Genomic DNA, 19,370 nt, shown 5'->3' with positions numbered 1-19,370 from the left:
ACGCGGCGACGGCAATATGCAAACCAATTCGCTAGTTAACACCGGTCTTGTGCGTGTTTCAAGCTCAAGAGCATCTCCAAGCAGAAAATGGTCAACAGCAACGTTCACACGGTTTCGTACTGCTCAAGTGCTGCACTAAAACGGTATGCTTCTTTTTCAGATCTGGAAAAACACGACCGAGAGAGGAATCAAACACGCAATCTTCGGATACGAAGTCCGACGCCTTATCCATTAGGCCACACGGTCACTGACAAACAAGTGGAACTTATATACGACTCATCTCAAAACGCTCACACCACTGAGGAGTTGTGTTTTCGTTCTACACAGACGCTGCCCCTTGCTCTTTCCCACCCATTTGATACATTCAACCTGCTACGAGACCTACCAAATATAGACTGGGAAACTAAACCACACACTTTGTGCATTCGGAAATGTAAGGCAGGGCGTCCCTCGCCGCATTTGCTACGATATCCATTTGCTACTTCTGCAGAAGTGGCGGCGGCGGCGACGAAATACATCTATAAAATATATTTCAGACTGTCCCATCCCACCTTATGCTGTACCGCTTTGGCAAATGCTTTATCTGCGCCATTCGCCTTAATCACATCTGAGAGTAATTCTTAATAAAACGCCTCTCGCTAATTGTTAGTCATCCCAGATACTGTTTGCTATAAGGCCACGACGCGCAACTGATATCCAAAATTCGTCTGCCTCCTGTGAGGATCGAACTCACGACCCCTGGTTTACTAGACCAGTGCTCTGCCACTGAGCTAAAGAGGCGCGGCCTAGCGGTACTTTTGCGTACTTCATCCTTACGGTCGTCTGGATCATCAGACTTCAGCTGACAACACTTCATATTACCGTCTAATATTTGCAGCTATGGCGACCCATTACTGCTTGCCTACACATCTGACACGTAAAGGAAGTGCTCTCCAAATAACACCACTTGCATTTCAGAACATGTCTTTCACACATGTCTACAAAATCACCTTCACCTTCAAATACAGTTTCGTAGCGACTGACGGAGACGTAGGCAAAGTTTAAAGTTGCTATTTCCATTACATCACGTTAATCAGAAAAACGGTAAGTTACATATGCAGAGGAACAAAATTCCGTTCCTCCCCACGTGGGGCTCGAACCCACGACCCTGGGATTAAGAGCCTTATGTTCTACCGACTGAGCTAGCCGCGCTGCCTCGGTGAGTACATGCCGGTTAGCACGTCACACAGTACTCGTTTGGGTTGATTGGTCCGATACAGAACCTCCCCATGTTGCCTAATGTTTTCCTAACGTCACACTCGTCACGTAGTTCACTTTTATTTCATAATCATTTCTGAGAGGTAACAGAATTGCATGACAACCTGCAGAGCTAGTTTCGTCAAAATTAACACACATACTTGATGTGACTCATAAGCCGAACGAGTTACTTTCCGACGTTATTTTAGATGTGCAAGTGCCAGTCAAAAACACGCGGCGACGGCAATATGCAAACCAATTCGCTAGTTAACACCGGTCTTGTTGTGCGTGTTTCAAGCTCAAGAGCATCTCCAAGCAGAAAATGGTCAACAGCAACGTTCACACGGTTTCGTACTGCTCAAGTGCTGCACTAAAACGGTATGTTTCTTTTTCATATCTGGAAAAACACGACCGAGAGAGGAATCAAACACGCAATCTTCGGATACGAAGTCCGACGCCTTATCCATTAGGGCACACGGTCACTGACAAACAAGTGGAACTTATATACGACTCATCTCGAAACGCTCACACCTCTGAGGAGTTGTGTTTTCGTTCTACACAGACGCTGCCCCTTGCTCTTTCCCACCCATTTGATACATTCAACCTGCTACGAGACCTACCAAATATAGACTGGGAAACTAAACCACACACTTTGTGCATTCGGAAATGTAAGGCAGGGCGTCCCTCGCCGCATTTGCTACGATGTCCATTTGCTACTTCTGCAGAAGTGGCGGCGGCGACGACGACGACGACGACGACGACAACCGCGGAAGGCTCTGAGATATGTGAGAAATACATCTATAAAATATATTTCAGACTGTCCCATCCCACCTTATGCTGTACCGCTTTGGCAAATGCTTTATCTACGCCATTCGCCTTAATCACATCTGAGAGTAATTCTTAATAAAACGCCTCTCGCTAATTGTTAGTCATCCCAAATACTGTTTGCTATAAGGCCACGACGCGCAACTGATATCCAAAATTCGTCTGCCTCCTGTGAGGATCGAACTCACGACCCCTGGTTTCCTAGACCAGTGCTCTGCCACTGAGCTAAAGAGGCGCGGCCTAGCGGTACTTTTGCGTACTTCATCCTTACGGTCGTCTGGATCATCAGACTTCAGCTGACAACACTTCATATTACCGTCTAATATTTGCAGCTATGGCGACCCATTACTGCTTGCCTACACATCTGACACGTAAAGGAAGTGCTCTCCAAATAACACCACTTGCATTTCAGAACATGTCTTTCACACATGTCTACAAAATCACCTTCACATTCAAATACAGTTTCGTAGCGACTGACGGAGACGTAGGCAAAGTTTAAAGTTGCTATTTCCATTACATCACGTTAATCAGAAAAACGGTAAGTTACATCTGCAGAGGAACAAAATTCCGTTCCTCCCCACGTGGGGCTCGAACCCACGACCCTGGGATTAAGAGCCTTATGTTCTACCGACTGAGCTAGCCGCGCTGAATCGGTGAGTATATGCCGGTTAGCACGTCACACAGTACTCGTTTGGGTTGATTGGTCCCATACAGAACCTCCCCATGTTGCCTAATGTTTTCCTAACGTCACACTCGTCACGTAGTTCACTTTTATTTCATAATCATTTCTGAGAGGTAACAGAATTGCATGACAACCTGCAGAGCTAGTTTCGTCAAAATTAACACACATACTTGATGTGACTCATAAGCCGAACGAGTTACTTTCCGACGTTATTTTAGATGTGCAAGTGCCAGTCAAAAACACGCGGCGACGGCAATATGCAAACCAATTCGCTAGTTAACACCGGTCTTGTTGTGCGTGTTTCAAGCTCAAGAGCATCTCCAAGCAGAAAATGGTCAACAGCAACGTTCACACGGGTTCGTACTGCTCAAGTGCTGCACTAAAATGGTATGTTTCTTTTTCATATCTGGAAAAACACGACCGAGAGAGGAATCAAACACGCAATCTTCGGATACGAAGTCCGACGCCTTATCCATTAGGCCACACGGTCAGTGACAAACAAGTGGAACTTATATACGACTCATCTCAAAACGCTCACACCACTGAGGAGTTGTGTTTTCGTTCTACACAGACGCTGCCCCTTGCTCTTTCCCACCCATTTGATACATTCAACCTGCTACGAGACCTACCAAATATAGACTGGGAAACTAAACCACACACTTTGTGCATTCGGAAATGTAAGGCAGGGCGTCCCTCGCCGCATTTGCTACGATATCCATTTGCTACCTCTGCAGAAGTGGCGGCGGCGACGACGACGACGACGACGACGACGACGACGACGACGACAACCGCGGAAGGCTCTGAGATATGTGAGAAATACATCTATAAAATATATTTCAGACTGTCCCATCCCACCTTATGCTGGACCGCTTTGGCAAATGCTTTATCTGCGCCATTCGCCTTAATCACATCTGAGAGTAATTCTTAATAAAACGCCTCTCGCTAATTGTTAGTCATCCCAGATACTGTTTGCTATAAGGCCACGACGCGCAACTGATATCCAAAATTCGTCTGCCTCCTGTGAGGATCGAACTCACGACCCCTGGTTTACTAGACCAGTGCTCTGCCACTGAGCTAAAGAGGCGCGGCCTAGCGGTACTTATGCGTAATTCATCCTTACGGTCGTCTGGATCATCAGACTTCAGCTGACAACACTTCATATTACCGTCTAATATTTGCAGCTATGGCGACCCATTACTGCTTGCCTACACATCTGACACGTAAAGGAAGTGCTCTCCAAATAACACCACTTGCATTTCAGAACATGTCTTTCACACATGTCTACAAAATCACCTTCACCTTCAAATACAGTTTCGTAGCGACTGACGGAGACGTAGGCAAAGTTTAAAGTTGCTATTTCCATTACATCACGTTAATCAGAAAAACGGTAAGTTACATCTGCAGAGGAACAAAATTCCATTCCTCCCCACATGGGGCTCGAACCCACGACCCTGGGATTAAGAGCCTTATGTTCTACCGACTGAGCTAGCCGCGCTGAATCGGTGAGTATATGCCGGTTAGCACGTCAACACAGTACTCGTTTGGGTTGATTGGTCCCATACAGAACCTCCCCATGTTGCCTAATGTTTTCCTAACGTCACACTCGTCACGTAGTTCACTTTTATTTCATAATCATTTCTGAGAGATAACAGAATTGCATGACAACCTGCAGAGCTAGTTTCGTCAAAGTTAACACACATACTTGATGTGACTCATAAGCCGAACGAGTTACTTTCCGACGTTATTTTAGATGTGCAAGTGCCAGTCAAAAACACGCGGCGACGGCAATATGCAAACCAATTCGCTAGTTAACACCGGTCTTGTTGTGCGTGTTTCAAGCTCAAGAGCATCTCCAAGCAGAAAATGGTCAACAGCAACGTTCACACGGTTTCGTACTGCTCAAGTGCTGCACTAAAACGGTATGTTTCTTTTTCATATCTGGAAAAACACGACCGAGAGAGGAATCAAACACGCAATCTTCGGATACGAAGTCCGACGCCTTATCCATTAGGCCACACGGTCACTGACAAACAAGTGGAACTTATATACGACTCATCTCAAAACGCTCACACCACTGAGGAGTTGTGTTTTCGTTCTACACAGACGCTGCCCCTTGCTCTTTCCCACCCATTTGATACATTCAACCTGCTACGAGACCTACCAAATATAGACTGGGAAACTAAACCACACACTTTGTGCATTCGGAAATGTAAGGCAGGGCGTCCCTCGCCGCATTTGCTACGATGTCCATTTGCTACTTCTGCAGAAGTGGCGGCGGCAGCGACGACGACGACGACGACGACGACGACGACAACCGCGGAAGGCTCTGAGATATGTGAGAAATACATCTATAAAATATATTTCAGACTGTCCCATCCCACCTTATGCTGTACCGCTTTGGCAAATGCTTTATCTGCGCCATTCGCCTTAATCACATCTGAGAGTAATTCTTAATAAAACGCCTCTCGCTAATTGTTAGTCATCCCAGATACTGTTTGCTATAAGGCCACGACGCGCAACTGATATCCAAAATTCGTCTGCCTCCTGTGAGGATCGAACTCACGACCCCTGGTTTACTAGACCAGTGCTCTGCCACTGAGCTAAAGAGGCGCGGCCTAGCGGTACTTATGCGTACTTCATCCTTACGGTCGTCTGGATCATCAGACTTCAGCTGACAACACTTCATATTACCGTCTAATATTTGCAGCTATGGCGACCCATTACTGCTTGCCTACACATCTGACACGTAAAGGAAGTGCTCTCCAAATAACACCACTTGCATTTCAGAACATGTCTTTCACACATGTCTACAAAATCACCTTCACCTTCAAATACAGTTTCGTAGCGACTGACGGAGACGTAGGCAAAGTTTAAAGTTGCTATTTCCATTACATCACGTTAATCAGAAAAACGGTAAGTTACATCTGCAGAGGAACAAAATTCCGTTCCTCCCCACGTGGGGCTCGAACCCACGACCCTGGGATTAAGAGCCTTATGTTCTACCGACTGAGCTAGCCGCGCTGCCTCGGTGAGTATATGCCGGTTAGCACGTCACACAGTACTCGTTTGGGTTGATTGGTCCCATACAGAACCTCCCCATGTTGCCTAATGTTTTCCTAACGTCACACTCGTCACGTAGTTCACTTTTATTTCATAATCATTTCTGAGAGGTAACAGAATTGCATGACAACCTGCAGAGCTAGTTTCGTCAAAATTAACACACATACTTGATGTGACTCATAAGCCGAACGAGTTACTTCCCGACGTTATTTTAGATGTGCAAGTGCCAGTCAAAAACACGCGGCGACGGCAATATGCAAACCAATTCGCTAGTTAACACCGGTCTTGTGCGTGTTTCAAGCTCAAGAGCATCTCCAAGCAGAAAATGGTCAACAGCAACGTTCACACGGTTTCGTACTGCTCAAGTGCTGCACTAAAACGGTATGTTTCTTTTTCATATCTGGAAAAACACGACCGAGAGAGGAATCAAACACGCAATCTTCGGATACGAAGTCCGACGCCTTATCCATTAGGCCACACGGTCACTGACAAACAAGTGGAACTTATATACGACTCATCTCAAAACGCTCACACCACTGAGGAGTTGTGTTTTCGTTCTACACAGACGCTGCCCCTTGCTCTTTCCCACCCATTTGATACATTCAACCTGCTACGAGACCTACCAAATATAGACTGGGAAACTAAACCACACACTTTGTGCATTCGGAAATGTAAGGCAGGGCGTCCCTCGCCGCATTTGCTACGATATCCATTTGCTACTTCTGCAGAAGTGGCGGCGGCGGCGACGAAATACATCTATAAAATATATTTCAGACTGTCCCATCCCACCTTATGCTGGACCGCTTTGGCAAATGCTTTATCTGCGCCATTCGCCTTAATCACATCTGAGAGTAATTCTTAATAAAACGCCTCTCGCTAATTGTTAGTCATCCCAGATACTGTTTGCTATAAGGCCACGACGCGCAACTGATATCCAAAATTCGTCTGCCTCCTGTGAGGATCGAACTCACGACCCCTGGTTTACTAGACCAGTGCTCTGCCACTGAGCTAAAGAGGCGCGGCCTAGCGGTACTTTTGCGTACTTCATCCTTACGGTCGTCTGGATCATCAGACTTCAGCTGACAACACTTCATATTACCGTCTAATATTTGCAGCTATGGCGACCCATTACTGCTTGCCTACACATCTGACACGTAAAGGAAGTGCTCTCCAAATAACACCACTTGCATTTCAGAACATGTCTTTCACACATGTCTACAAAATCACCTTCACCTTCAAATACAGTTTCGTAGCGACTGACGGAGACGTAGGCAAAGTTTAAAGTTGCTATTTCCATTACATCACGTTAATCAGAAAAACGGTAAGTTACATCTGCAGAGGAACAAAATTCCGTTCCTCCCCACGTGGGGCTCGAACCCACGACCCTGGGATTAAGAGCCTTATGTTCTACCGACTGAGCTAGCCGCGCTGCCTCAGTGAGTACATGCCGGTTAGCACGTCACACAGTACTCGTTTGGGTTGATTGGTCCCATACAGAACCTCCCCATGTTGCCTAATGTTTTCCTAACGTCACACTCGTCACGTAGTTCACTTTTATTTCATAATCATTTCTGAGAGGTAACAGAATTGCATGACAACCTGCAGAGCTAGTTTCGTCAAAATTAACACACATACTTGATGTGACTCATAAGCCGAACGAGTTACTTTCCGACGTTATTTTAGATGTGCAAGTGCCAGTCAAAAACACGCGGCGACGGCAATATGCAAACCAATTCGCTAGTTAACACCGGTCTTGTTGTGCGTGTTTCAAGCTCAAGAGCATCTCCAAGCAGAAAATGGTCAACAGCAACGTTCACACGGTTTCGTACTGCTCAAGTGCTGCACTAAAACGGTATGTTTCTTTTTCATATCTGGAAAAACACGACCGAGAGAGGAATCAAACACGCAATCTTCGGATACGAAGTCCGACGCCTTATCCATTAGGGCACACGGTCACTGACAAACAAGTGGAACTTATATACGACTCATCTCGAAACGCTCACACCTCTGAGGAGTTGTGTTTTCGTTCTACACAGACGCTGCCCCTTGCTCTTTCCCACCCATTTGATACATTCAACCTGCTACGAGACCTACCAAATATAGACTGGGAAACTAAACCACACACTTTGTGCATTCGGAAATGTAAGGCAGGGCGTCCCTTGCCGCATTTGCTACGATGTCCATTTGCTACTTCTGCAGAAGTGGCGGCGGCGACGACGACGACGACGACGACGACGACGACGACGACAACCGCGGAAGGCTCTGAGATATGTGAGAAATACATCTATAAAATATATTTCAGACTGTCCCATCCCACCTTATGCTGTACCGCTTTGGCAAATGCTTTATCTACGCCATTCGCCTTAATCACATCTGAGAGTTTTTCTTAATAAAACGCCTCTCGCTAATTGTTAGTCATCCCAAATACTGTTTGCTATAAGGCCACGACGCGCAACTGATATCCAAAATTCGTCTGCCTCCTGTGAGGATCGAACTCACGACCCCTGGTTTCCTAGACCAGTGCTCTGCCACTGAGCTAAAGAGGCGCGGCCTAGCGGTACTTTTGCGTACTTCATCCTTACGGTCGTCTGGATCATCAGACTTCAGCTGACAACACTTCATATTACCGTCTAATATTTGCAGCTATGGCGACCCATTACTGCTTGCCTACACATCTGACACGTAAAGGAAGTGCTCTCCAAATAACACCACTTGCATTTCAGAACATGTCTTTCACACATGTCTACAAAATCACCTTCACATTCAAATACAGTTTCGTAGCGACTGACGGAGACGTAGGCAAAGTTTAAAGTTGCTATTTCCATTACATCACGTTAATCAGAAAAACGGTAAGTTACATCTGCAGAGGAACAAAATTCCGTTCCTCCCCACGTGGGGCTCGAACCCACGACCCTGGGATTAAGAGCCTTATGTTCTACCGACTGAGCTAGCCGCGCTGAATCGGTGAGTATATGCCGGTTAGCACGTCACACAGTACTCGTTTGGGTTGATTGGTCCCATACAGAACCTCCCCATGTTGCCTAATGTTTTCCTAACGTCACACTCGTCACGTAGTTCACTTTTATTTCATAATCATTTCTGAGAGGTAACAGAATTGCATGACAACCTGCAGAGCTAGTTTCGTCAAAATTAACACACATACTTGATGTGACTCATAAGCCGAACGAGTTACTTTCCGACGTTATTTTAGATGTGCAAGTGCCAGTCAAAAACACGCGGCGACGGCAATATGCAAACCAATTCGCTAGTTAACACCGGTCTTGTTGTGCGTGTTTCAAGCTCAAGAGCATCTCCAAGCAGAAAATGGTCAACAGCAACGTTCACACGGGTTCGTACTGCTCAAGTGCTGCACTAAAATGGTATGTTTCTTTTTCATATCTGGAAAAACACGACCGAGAGAGGAATCAAACACGCAATCTTCGGATACGAAGTCCGACGCCTTATCCATTAGGCCACACGGTCACTGACAAACAAGTGGAACTTATATACGACTCATCTCAAAACGCTCACACCACTGAGGAGTTGTGTTTTCGTTCTACACAGACGCTGCCCCTTGCTCTTTCCCACCCATTTGATACATTCAACCTGCTACGAGACCTACCAAATATAGACTGGGAAACTAAACCACACACTTTGTGCATTCGGAAATGTAAGGCAGGGCGTCCCTCGCCGCATTTGCTACGATATCCATTTGCTACCTCTGCAGAAGTGGCGGCGGCGACGACGACGACGACGACGACGACGACGACGACGACGACGACAACCGCGGAAGGCTCTGAGATATGTGAGAAATACATCTATAAAATATATTTCAGACTGTCCCATCCCACCTTATGCTGGACCGCTTTGGCAAATGCTTTATCTGCGCCATTCGCCTTAATCACATCTGAGAGTAATTCTTAATAAAACGCCTCTCGCTAATTGTTAGTCATCCCAGATACTGTTTGCTATAAGGCCACGACGCGCAACTGATATCCAAAATTCGTCTGCCTCCTGTGAGGATCGAACTCACGACCCCTGGTTTACTAGACCAGTGCTCTGCCACTGAGCTAAAGAGGCGCGGCCTAGCGGTACTTATGCGTAATTCATCCTTACGGTCGTCTGGATCATCAGACTTCAGCTGACAACACTTCATATTACCGTCTAATATTTGCAGCTATGGCGACCCATTACTGCTTGCCTACACATCTGACACGTAAAGGAAGTGCTCTCCAAATAACACCACTTGCATTTCAGAACATGTCTTTCACACATGTCTACAAAATCACCTTCACCTTCAAATACAGTTTCGTAGCGACTGACGGAGACGTAGGCAAAGTTTAAAGTTGCTATTTCCATTACATCACGTTAATCAGAAAAACGGTAAGTTACATCTGCAGAGGAACAAAATTCCATTCCTCCCCACATGGGGCTCGAACCCACGACCCTGGGATTAAGAGCCTTATGTTCTACCGACTGAGCTAGCCGCGCTGAATCCGTGAGTATATGCCGGTTAGCACGTCAACACAGTACTCGTTTGGGTTGATTGGTCCCATACAGAACCTCCCCATGTTGCCTAATGTTTTCCTAACGTCACACTCGTCACGTAGTTCACTTTTATTTCATAATCATTTCTGAGAGGTAACAGAATTGCATGACAACCTGCAGAGCTAGTTTCGTCAAAGTTAACACACATACTTGATGTGACTCATAAGCCGAACGAGTTACTTTCCGACGTTATTTTAGATGTGCAAGTGCCAGTCAAAAACACGCGGCGACGGCAATATGCAAACCAATTCGCTAGTTAACACCGGTCTTGTTGTGCGTGTTTCAAGCTCAAGAGCATCTCCAAGCAGAAAATGGTCAACAGCAACGTTCACACGGTTTCGTACTGCTCAAGTGCTGCACTAAAACGGTATGTTTCTTTTTCATATCTGGAAAAACACGACCGAGAGAGGAATCAAACACGCAATCTTCGGATACGAAGTCCGACGCCTTATCCATTAGGCCACACGGTCACTGACAAACAAGTGGAACTTATATACGACTCATCTCAAAACGCTCACACCACTGAGGAGTTGTGTTTTCGTTCTACACAGACGCTGCCCCTTGCTCTTTCCCACCCATTTGATACATTCAACCTGCTACGAGACCTACCAAATATAGACTGGGAAACTAAACCACACACTTTGTGCATTCGGAAATGTAAGGCAGGGCGTCCCTCGCCGCATTTGCTACGATGTCCATTTGCTACTTCTGCAGAAGTGGCGGCGGCAGCGACGACGACGACGACGACGACAACCGCGGAAGGCTCTGAGATATGTGAGAAATACATCTATAAAATATATTTCAGACTGTCCCATCCCACCTTATGCTGGACCGCTTTGGCAAATGCTTTATCTGCGCCATTCGCCTTAATCACATCTGAGAGTAATTCTTAATAAAACGCCTCTCGCTAATTGTTAGTCATCCCAGATACTGTTTGCTATAAGGCCACGACGCGCAACTGATATCCAAAATTCGTCTGCCTCCTGTGAGGATCGAACTCACGACCCCTGGTTTACTAGACCAGTGCTCTGCCACTGAGCTAAAGAGGCGCGGCCTAGCGGTACTTATGCGTACTTCATCCTTACGGTCGTCTGGATCATCAGACTTCAGCTGACAACACTTCATATTACCGTCTAATATTTGCAGCTATGGCGACCCATTACTGCTTGCCTACACATCTGACACGTAAAGGAAGTGCTCTCCAAATAACACCACTTGCATTTCAGAACATGTCTTTCACACATGTCTACAAAATCACCTTCACCTTCAAATACAGTTTCGTAGCGACTGACGGAGACGTAGGCAAAGTTTAAAGTTGCTATTTCCATTACATCACGTTAATCAGAAAAACGGTAAGTTACATCTGCAGAGGAACAAAATTCCGTTCCTCCCCACGTGGGGCTCGAACCCACGACCCTGGGATTAAGAGCCTTATGTTCTACCGACTGAGCTAGCCGCGCTGCCTCGGTGAGTATATGCCGGTTAGCACGTCACACAGTACTCGTTTGGGTTGATTGGTCCCATACAGAACCTCCCCATGTTGCCTAATGTTTTCCTAACGTCACACTCGTCACGTAGTTCACTTTTATTTCATAATCATTTCTGAGAGGTAACAGAATTGCATGACAACCTGCAGAGCTAGTTTCGTCAAAATTAACACACATACTTGATGTGACTCATAAGCCGAACGAGTTACTTCCCGACGTTATTTTAGATGTGCAAGTGCCAGTCAAAAACACGCGGCGACGGCAATATGCAAACCAATTCGCTAGTTAACACCGGTCTTGTTGTGCGTGTTTCAAGCTCAAGAGCATCTCCAAGCAGAAAATGGTCAACAGCAACGTTCACACGGGTTCGTACTGCTCAAGTGCTGCACTAAAATGGTATGTTTCTTTTTCATATCTGGAAAAACACGACCGAGAGAGGAATCAAACACGCAATCTTCGGATACGAAGTCCGACGCCTTATCCATTAGGCCACACGGTCAGTGACAAACAAGTGGAACTTATATACGACTCATCTCAAAACGCTCACACCACTGAGGAGTTGTGTTTTCGTTCTACACAGACGCTGCCCCTTGCTCTTTCCCACCCATTTGATACATTCAACCTGCTACGAGACCTACCAAATATAGACTGGGAAACTAAACCACACACTTTGTGCATTCGGAAATGTAAGGCAGGGCGTCCCTCGCCGCATTTGCTACGATATCCATTTGCTACCTCTGCAGAAGTGGCGGCGGCGACGACGACGACGACGACGACGACGACGACGACGACAACCGCGGAAGGCTCTGAGATATGTGAGAAATACATCTATAAAATATATTTCAGACTGTCCCATCCCACCTTATGCTGGACCGCTTTGGCAAATGCTTTATCTGCGCCATTCGCCTTAATCACATCTGAGAGTAATTCTTAATAAAACGCCTCTCGCTAATTGTTAGTCATCCCAGATACTGTTTGCTATAAGGCCACGACGCGCAACTGATATCCAAAATTCGTCTGCCTCCTGTGAGGATCGAACTCACGACCCCTGGTTTACTAGACCAGTGCTCTGCCACTGAGCTAAAGAGGCGCGGCCTAGCGGTACTTATGCGTAATTCATCCTTACGGTCGTCTGGATCATCAGACTTCAGCTGACAACACTTCATATTACCGTCTAATATTTGCAGCTATGGCGACCCATTACTGCTTGCCTACACATCTGACACGTAAAGGAAGTGCTCTCCAAATAACACCACTTGCATTTCAGAACATGTCTTTCACACATGTCTACAAAATCACCTTCACCTTCAAATACAGTTTCGTAGCGACTGACGGAGACGTAGGCAAAGTTTAAAGTTGCTATTTCCATTACATCACGTTAATCAGAAAAACGGTAAGTTACATCTGCAGAGGAACAAAATTCCATTCCTCCCCACATGGGGCTCGAACCCACGACCCTGGGATTAAGAGCCTTATGTTCTACCGACTGAGCTAGCCGCGCTGAATCGGTGAGTATATGCCGGTTAGCACGTCAACACAGTACTCGTTTGGGTTGATTGGTCCCATACAGAACCTCCCCATGTTGCCTAATGTTTTCCTAACGTCACACTCGTCACGTAGTTCACTTTTATTTCATAATCATTTCTGAGAGGTAACAGAATTGCATGACAACCTGCAGAGCTAGTTTCGTCAAAGTTAACACACATACTTGATGTGACTCATAAGCCGAACGAGTTACTTTCCGACGTTATTTTAGATGTGCAAGTGCCAGTCAAAAACACGCGGCGACGGCAATATGCAAACCAATTCGCTAGTTAACACCGGTCTTGTTGTGCGTGTTTCAAGCTCAAGAGCATCTCCAAGCAGAAAATGGTCAACAGCAACGTTCACACGGTTTCGTACTGCTCAAGTGCTGCACTAAAACGGTATGTTTCTTTTTCATATCTGGAAAAACACGACCGAGAGAGGAATCAAACACGCAATCTTCGGATACGAAGTCCGACGCCTTATCCATTAGGCCACACGGTCACTGACAAACAAGTGGAACTTATATACGACTCATCTCAAAACGCTCACACCACTGAGGAGTTGTGTTTTCGTTCTACACAGACGCTGCCCCTTGCTCTTTCCCACCCATTTGATACATTCAACCTGCTACGAGACCTACCAAATATAGACTGGGAAACTAAACCACACACTTTGTGCATTCGGAAATGTAAGGCAGGGCGTCCCTCGCCGCATTTGCTACGATGTCCATTTGCTACTTCTGCAGAAGTGGCGGCGGCAGCGACGACGACGACGACGACGACAACCGCGGAAGGCTCTGAGATATGTGAGAAATACATCTATAAAATATATTTCAGACTGTCCCATCCCACCTTATGCTGGACCGCTTTGGCAAATGCTTTATCTGCGCCATTCGCCTTAATCACATCTGAGAGTAATTCTTAATAAAACGCCTCTCGCTAATTGTTAGTCATCCCAGATACTGTTTGCTATAAGGCCACGACGCGCAACTGATATCCAAAATTCGTCTGCCTCCTGTGAGGATCGAACTCACGACCCCTGGTTTACTAGACCAGTGCTCTGCCACTGAGCTAAAGAGGCGCGGCCTAGCGGTACTTATGCGTACTTCATCCTTACGGTCGTCTGGATCATCAGACTTCAGCTGACAACACTTCATATTACCGTCTAATATTTGCAGCTATGGCGACCCATTACTGCTTGCCTACACATCTGACACGTAAAGGAAGTGCTCTCCAAATAACACCACTTGCATTTCAGAACATGTCTTTCACACATGTCTACAAAATCACCTTCACCTTCAAATACAGTTTCGTAGCGACTGACGGAGACGTAGGCAAAGTTTAAAGTTGCTATTTCCATTACATCACGTTAATCAGAAAAACGGTAAGTTACATCTGCAGAGGAACAAAATTCCGTTCCTCCCCACGTGGGGCTCGAACCCACGACCCTGGGATTAAGAGCCTTATGTTCTACCGACTGAGCTAGCCGCGCTGCCTCGGTGAGTATATGCCGGTTAGCACGTCACACAGTACTCGTTTGGGTTGATTGGTCCCATACAGAACCTCCCCATGTTGCCTAATGTTTTCCTAACGTCACACTCGTCACGTAGTTCACTTTTATTTCATAATCATTTCTGAGAGGTAACAGAATTGCATGACAACCTGCAGAGCTAGTTTCGTCAAAATTAACACACATACTTGATGTGACTCATAAGCCGAACGAGTTACTTCCCGACGTTATTTTAGATGTGCAAGTGCCAGTCAAAAACACGCGGCGACGGCAATATGCAAACCAATTCGCTAGTTAACACCGGTCTTGTGCGTGTTTCAAGCTCAAGAGCATCTCCAAGCAGAAAATGGTCAACAGCAACGTTCACACGGTTTCGTACTGCTCAAGTGCTGCACTAAAACGGTATGTTTCTTTTTCATATCTGGAAAAACACGACCGAGAGAGGAATCAAACACGCAATCTTCGGATACGAAGTCCGACGCCTTATCCATTAGGCCACACGGTCACTGACAAACAAGTGGAACTTATATACGACTCATCTCAAAACGCTCACACCACTGAGGAGTTGTGTTTTCGTTCTACACAGACGCTGCCCCTTGCTCTTTCCCACCCATTTGATACATTCAACCTGCTACGAGACCTACCAAATATAGACTGGGAAACTAAACCACACACTTTGTGCATTCGGAAATGTAAGGCAGGGCGTCCATCGCCGCATTTGCTACGATGTCCATTTGCTACTTCTGCAGAAGTGGCGGCGGCGACGACGACGACGACGACGACGACGACGACGACGACGACGACAACCGCGGAAGGCTCTGAGATATGTGAGAAATACATCTATAAAATATATTTCAGACTGTCCCATCCCACCTTATGCTGGACCGCTTTGGCAAATGCTTTATCTGCGCCATTCGCCTTAATCACATCTGAGAGTAATTCTTAATAAAACGCCTCTCGCTAATTGTTAGTCATCCCAGATACTGTTTGCTATAAGGCCACGACGCGCAACTGATATCCAAAATTCGTCTGCCTCCTGTGAGGATCGAACTCACGACCCCTGGTTTACTAGACCAGTGCTCTGCCACTGAGCTAAAGAGGCGCGGCCTAGCGGTACTTATGCGTAATTCATCCTTACGGTCGTCTGGATCATCAGACTTCAGCTGACAACACTTCATATTACCGTCTAATATTTGCAGCTATGGCGACCCATTACTGCTTGCCTACACATCTGACACGTAAAGGAAGTGCTCTCCAAATAACACCACTTGCATTTCAGAACATGTCTTTCACACATGTCTACAAAATCACCTTCACCTTCAAATACAGTTTCGTAGCGACTGACGGAGACGTAGGCAAAGTTTAAAGTTGCTATTTCCATTACATCACGTTAATCAGAAAAACGGTAAGTTACATCTGCAGAGGAACAAAATTCCATTCCTCCCCACATGGGGCTCGAACCCACGACCCTGGGATTAAGAGCCTTATGTTCTACCGACTGAGCTAGCCGCGCTGAATCGGTGAGTATATGCCGGTTAGCACGTCAACACAGTACTCGTTTGGGTTGATTGGTCCCATACAGAACCTCCCCATGTTGCCTAATGTTTTCCTAACGTCACACTCGTCACGTAGTTCACTTTTATTTCATAATCATTTCTGAGAGGTAACAGAATTGCATGACAACCTGCAGAGCTAGTTTCGTCAAAGTTAACACACATACTTGATGTGACTCATAAGCCGAACGAGTTACTTTCCGACGTTATTTTAGATGTGCAAGTGCCAGTCAAAAACACGCGGCGACGGCAATATGCAAACCAATTCGCTAGTTAACACCGGTCTTGTTGTGCGTGTTTCAAGCTCAAGAGCATCTCCAAGCAGAAAATGGTCAACAGCAACGTTCACACGGTTTCGTACTGCTCAAGTGCTGCACTAAAACGGTATGTTTCTTTTTCAGATCTGGAAAAACACGACCGAGAGAGGAATCAAACACGCAATCTTCGGATACGAAGTCCGACGCCTTATCCATTAGGCCACACGGTCACTGACAAACAAGTGGAACTTATATACGACTCATCTCAAAACGCTCACACCACTGAGGAGTTGTGTTTTCGTTCTACACAGACGCTGCCCCTTGCTCTTTCCCACCCATTTGATACATTCAACCTGCTACGAGACCTACCAAATATAGACTGGGAAACTAAACCACACACTTTGTGCATTCGGAAATGTAAGGCAGGGCGTCCCTCGCCGCATTTGCTACGATGTCCATTTGCTACTTCTGCAGAAGTGGCGGCGGCAGCGACGACGACGACGACGACGACAACCGCGGAAGGCTCTGAGATATGTGAGAAATACATCTATAAAATATATTTCAGACTGTCCCATCCCACCTTATGCTGGACCGCTTTGGCAAATGCTTTATCTGCGCCATTCGCCTTAATCACATCTGAGAGTAATTCTTAATAAAACGCCTCTCGCTAATTGTTAGTCATCCCAGATACTGTTTGCTATAAGGCCACGACGCGCAACTGATATCCAAAATTCGTCTGCCTCCTGTGAGGATCGAACTCACGACCCCTGGTTTACTAGACCAGTGCTCTGCCACTGAGCTAAAGAGGCGCGGCCTAGCGGTACTTATGCGTACTTCATCCTTACGGTCGTCTGGATCATCAGACTTCAGCTGACAACACTTCATATTACCGTCTAATATTTGCAGCTATGGCGACCCATTACTGCTTGCCTACACATCTGACACGTAAAGGAAGTGCTCTCCAAATAACACCACTTGCATTTCAGAACATGTCTTTCACACATGTCTACAAAATCACCTTCACCTTCAAATACAGTTTCGTAGCGACTGACGGAGACGTAGGCAAAGTTTAAAGTTGCTATTTCCATTACATCACGTTAATCAGAAAAACGGTAAGTTACATCTGCAGAGGAACAAAATTCCGTTCCTCCCCACGTGGGGCTCGAACCCACGACCCTGGGATTAAGAGCCTTATGTTCTACCGACTGAGCTAGCCGCGCTGCCTCGGTGAGTATATGCCGGTTAGCACGTCACACAGTACTCGTTTGGGTTGATTGGTCCCATACAGAACCTCCCCATGTTGCCTAATGTTTTCCTAACGTCACACTCGTCACGTAGTTCACTTTTATTTCATAATCATTTCTGAGAGGTAACAGAATTGCATGACAACCTGCAGAGCTAGTTTCGTCAAAATTAACACACATACTTGATGTGACTCATAAGCCGAACGAGTTACTTCCCGACGTTATTTTAGATGTGCAAGTGCCAGTCAAAAACACGCGGCGACGGCAATATGCAAACCAATTCGCTAGTTAACACCGGTCTTGTGCGTGTTTCAAGCTCAAGAGCATCTCCAAGCAGAAAATGGTCAACAGCAACGTTCACACGGTTTCGTACTGCTCAAGTGCTGCACTAAAACGGTATGTTTCTTTTTCATATCTGGAAAAACACGACCGAGAGAGGAATCAAACACGCAATCTTCGGATACGAAGTCCGACGCCTTATCCATTAGGCCACACGGTCACTGACAAACAAGTGGAACTTATATACGACTCATCTCAAAACGCTCACACCACTGAGGAGTTGTGTTTTCGTTCTACACAGACGCTGCCCCTTGCTCTTTCCCACCCATTTGATACATTCAACCTGCTACGAGACCTACCAAATATAGACTGGGAAACTAAACCACACACTTTGTGCATTCGGAAATGTAAGGCAGGGCGTCCATCGCCGCATTTGCTACGATGTCCATTTGCTACTTCTGCAGAAGCGACGACGGCGACGACGACGACGACGACGACGACGACGACGACGACGACAACCGCGGAAGGCTCTGAGATATGTGAGAAATACATCTATAAAATATATTTCAGACTGTCCCATCCCACCTTATGCTGTACCGCTTTGGCAAATGCTTTATCTGCGCCATTCGCCTTAATCACATCTGAGAGTAATTCTTAATGAAACGCCTCTCGCTAATTGTTAGTCATCCCAGATACTGTTTGCTATAAGGCCACGACGCGCAACTGATATCCAAAATTCGTCTGCCTCCTGTGAGGATCGAACTCACGACCCCTGGTTTACTAGACCAGTGCTCTGCCACTGAGCTAAAGAGGCGCGGCCTAGCGGTACTTTTGCGTACTTCATCCTTACGGTCGTCTGGATCATCAGACTTCAGCTGACAACACTTCATATTACCGTCTAATATTTGCAGCTATGGCGACCCATTACTGCTTGCCTACACATCTGACACGTAAAGGAAGTGCTCTCCAAATAACACCACTTGCATTTCAGAACATGTCTTTCACACATGTCTACAAAATCACCTTCACCTTCAAATACAGTTTCGTAGCGACTGACGGAGACGTAGGCAAAGTTTAAAGTTGCTATTTCCATTACATCACGTTAATCAGAAAAACGGTAAGTTACATCTGCAGAGGAACAAAATTCCGTTCCTCCCCACGTG

The 19,370-nt window shown here is 46.2% G+C and overlaps 13 non-coding genes across 13 annotated transcripts; all 13 read right to left on the bottom strand.

Annotated features, from left to right (window-relative positions):
* Window positions 1-708: 708 nt before the first annotated feature.
* Trnat-agu (transfer RNA threonine (anticodon AGU)) lies at window positions 709-780 on the bottom strand. Its single transcript has one exon. It is a non-coding gene; the product is annotated as a tRNA-Thr (tRNA).
* A 1,444-nt stretch (window positions 781-2,224) lies between these two features.
* Trnap-agg (transfer RNA proline (anticodon AGG)) lies at window positions 2,225-2,296 on the bottom strand. The gene has a single exon. It is a non-coding gene; the product is annotated as a tRNA-Pro (tRNA).
* Window positions 2,297-3,755: 1,459 nt separating this feature from the next.
* On the bottom strand, window positions 3,756-3,827 carry Trnat-agu (transfer RNA threonine (anticodon AGU)). Its single transcript has one exon. It is a non-coding gene; the product is annotated as a tRNA-Thr (tRNA).
* Window positions 3,828-5,281: 1,454 nt separating this feature from the next.
* Window positions 5,282-5,353, bottom strand: Trnat-agu (transfer RNA threonine (anticodon AGU)). Its single transcript has one exon. It is a non-coding gene; the product is annotated as a tRNA-Thr (tRNA).
* A 1,396-nt stretch (window positions 5,354-6,749) lies between these two features.
* Window positions 6,750-6,821, bottom strand: Trnat-agu (transfer RNA threonine (anticodon AGU)). Its single transcript has one exon. It is a non-coding gene; the product is annotated as a tRNA-Thr (tRNA).
* A 1,456-nt stretch (window positions 6,822-8,277) lies between these two features.
* Window positions 8,278-8,349, bottom strand: Trnap-agg (transfer RNA proline (anticodon AGG)). Its single transcript has one exon. It is a non-coding gene; the product is annotated as a tRNA-Pro (tRNA).
* Window positions 8,350-9,811: 1,462 nt separating this feature from the next.
* On the bottom strand, window positions 9,812-9,883 carry Trnat-agu (transfer RNA threonine (anticodon AGU)). Its single transcript has one exon. It is a non-coding gene; the product is annotated as a tRNA-Thr (tRNA).
* Window positions 9,884-11,328: 1,445 nt separating this feature from the next.
* Window positions 11,329-11,400, bottom strand: Trnat-agu (transfer RNA threonine (anticodon AGU)). Its single transcript has one exon. It is a non-coding gene; the product is annotated as a tRNA-Thr (tRNA).
* Window positions 11,401-12,856: 1,456 nt separating this feature from the next.
* On the bottom strand, window positions 12,857-12,928 carry Trnat-agu (transfer RNA threonine (anticodon AGU)). The gene has a single exon. It is a non-coding gene; the product is annotated as a tRNA-Thr (tRNA).
* Window positions 12,929-14,373: 1,445 nt separating this feature from the next.
* Trnat-agu (transfer RNA threonine (anticodon AGU)) lies at window positions 14,374-14,445 on the bottom strand. The gene has a single exon. It is a non-coding gene; the product is annotated as a tRNA-Thr (tRNA).
* A 1,459-nt stretch (window positions 14,446-15,904) lies between these two features.
* On the bottom strand, window positions 15,905-15,976 carry Trnat-agu (transfer RNA threonine (anticodon AGU)). Its single transcript has one exon. It is a non-coding gene; the product is annotated as a tRNA-Thr (tRNA).
* Window positions 15,977-17,421: 1,445 nt separating this feature from the next.
* Window positions 17,422-17,493, bottom strand: Trnat-agu (transfer RNA threonine (anticodon AGU)). Its single transcript has one exon. It is a non-coding gene; the product is annotated as a tRNA-Thr (tRNA).
* Window positions 17,494-18,949: 1,456 nt separating this feature from the next.
* Window positions 18,950-19,021, bottom strand: Trnat-agu (transfer RNA threonine (anticodon AGU)). Its single transcript has one exon. It is a non-coding gene; the product is annotated as a tRNA-Thr (tRNA).
* Window positions 19,022-19,370: the final 349 nt, after the last annotated feature.

This window comes from Schistocerca gregaria, chromosome 4 (genome assembly GCF_023897955.1).
Source record: "Schistocerca gregaria isolate iqSchGreg1 chromosome 4, iqSchGreg1.2, whole genome shotgun sequence".
Classification (NCBI taxonomy): domain Eukaryota; kingdom Metazoa; phylum Arthropoda; class Insecta; order Orthoptera; family Acrididae; genus Schistocerca; species Schistocerca gregaria.
The sequence above is the reverse complement of the archived record's forward strand: the minus strand, read 5'-3'. Positions and strand labels throughout refer to the sequence as shown.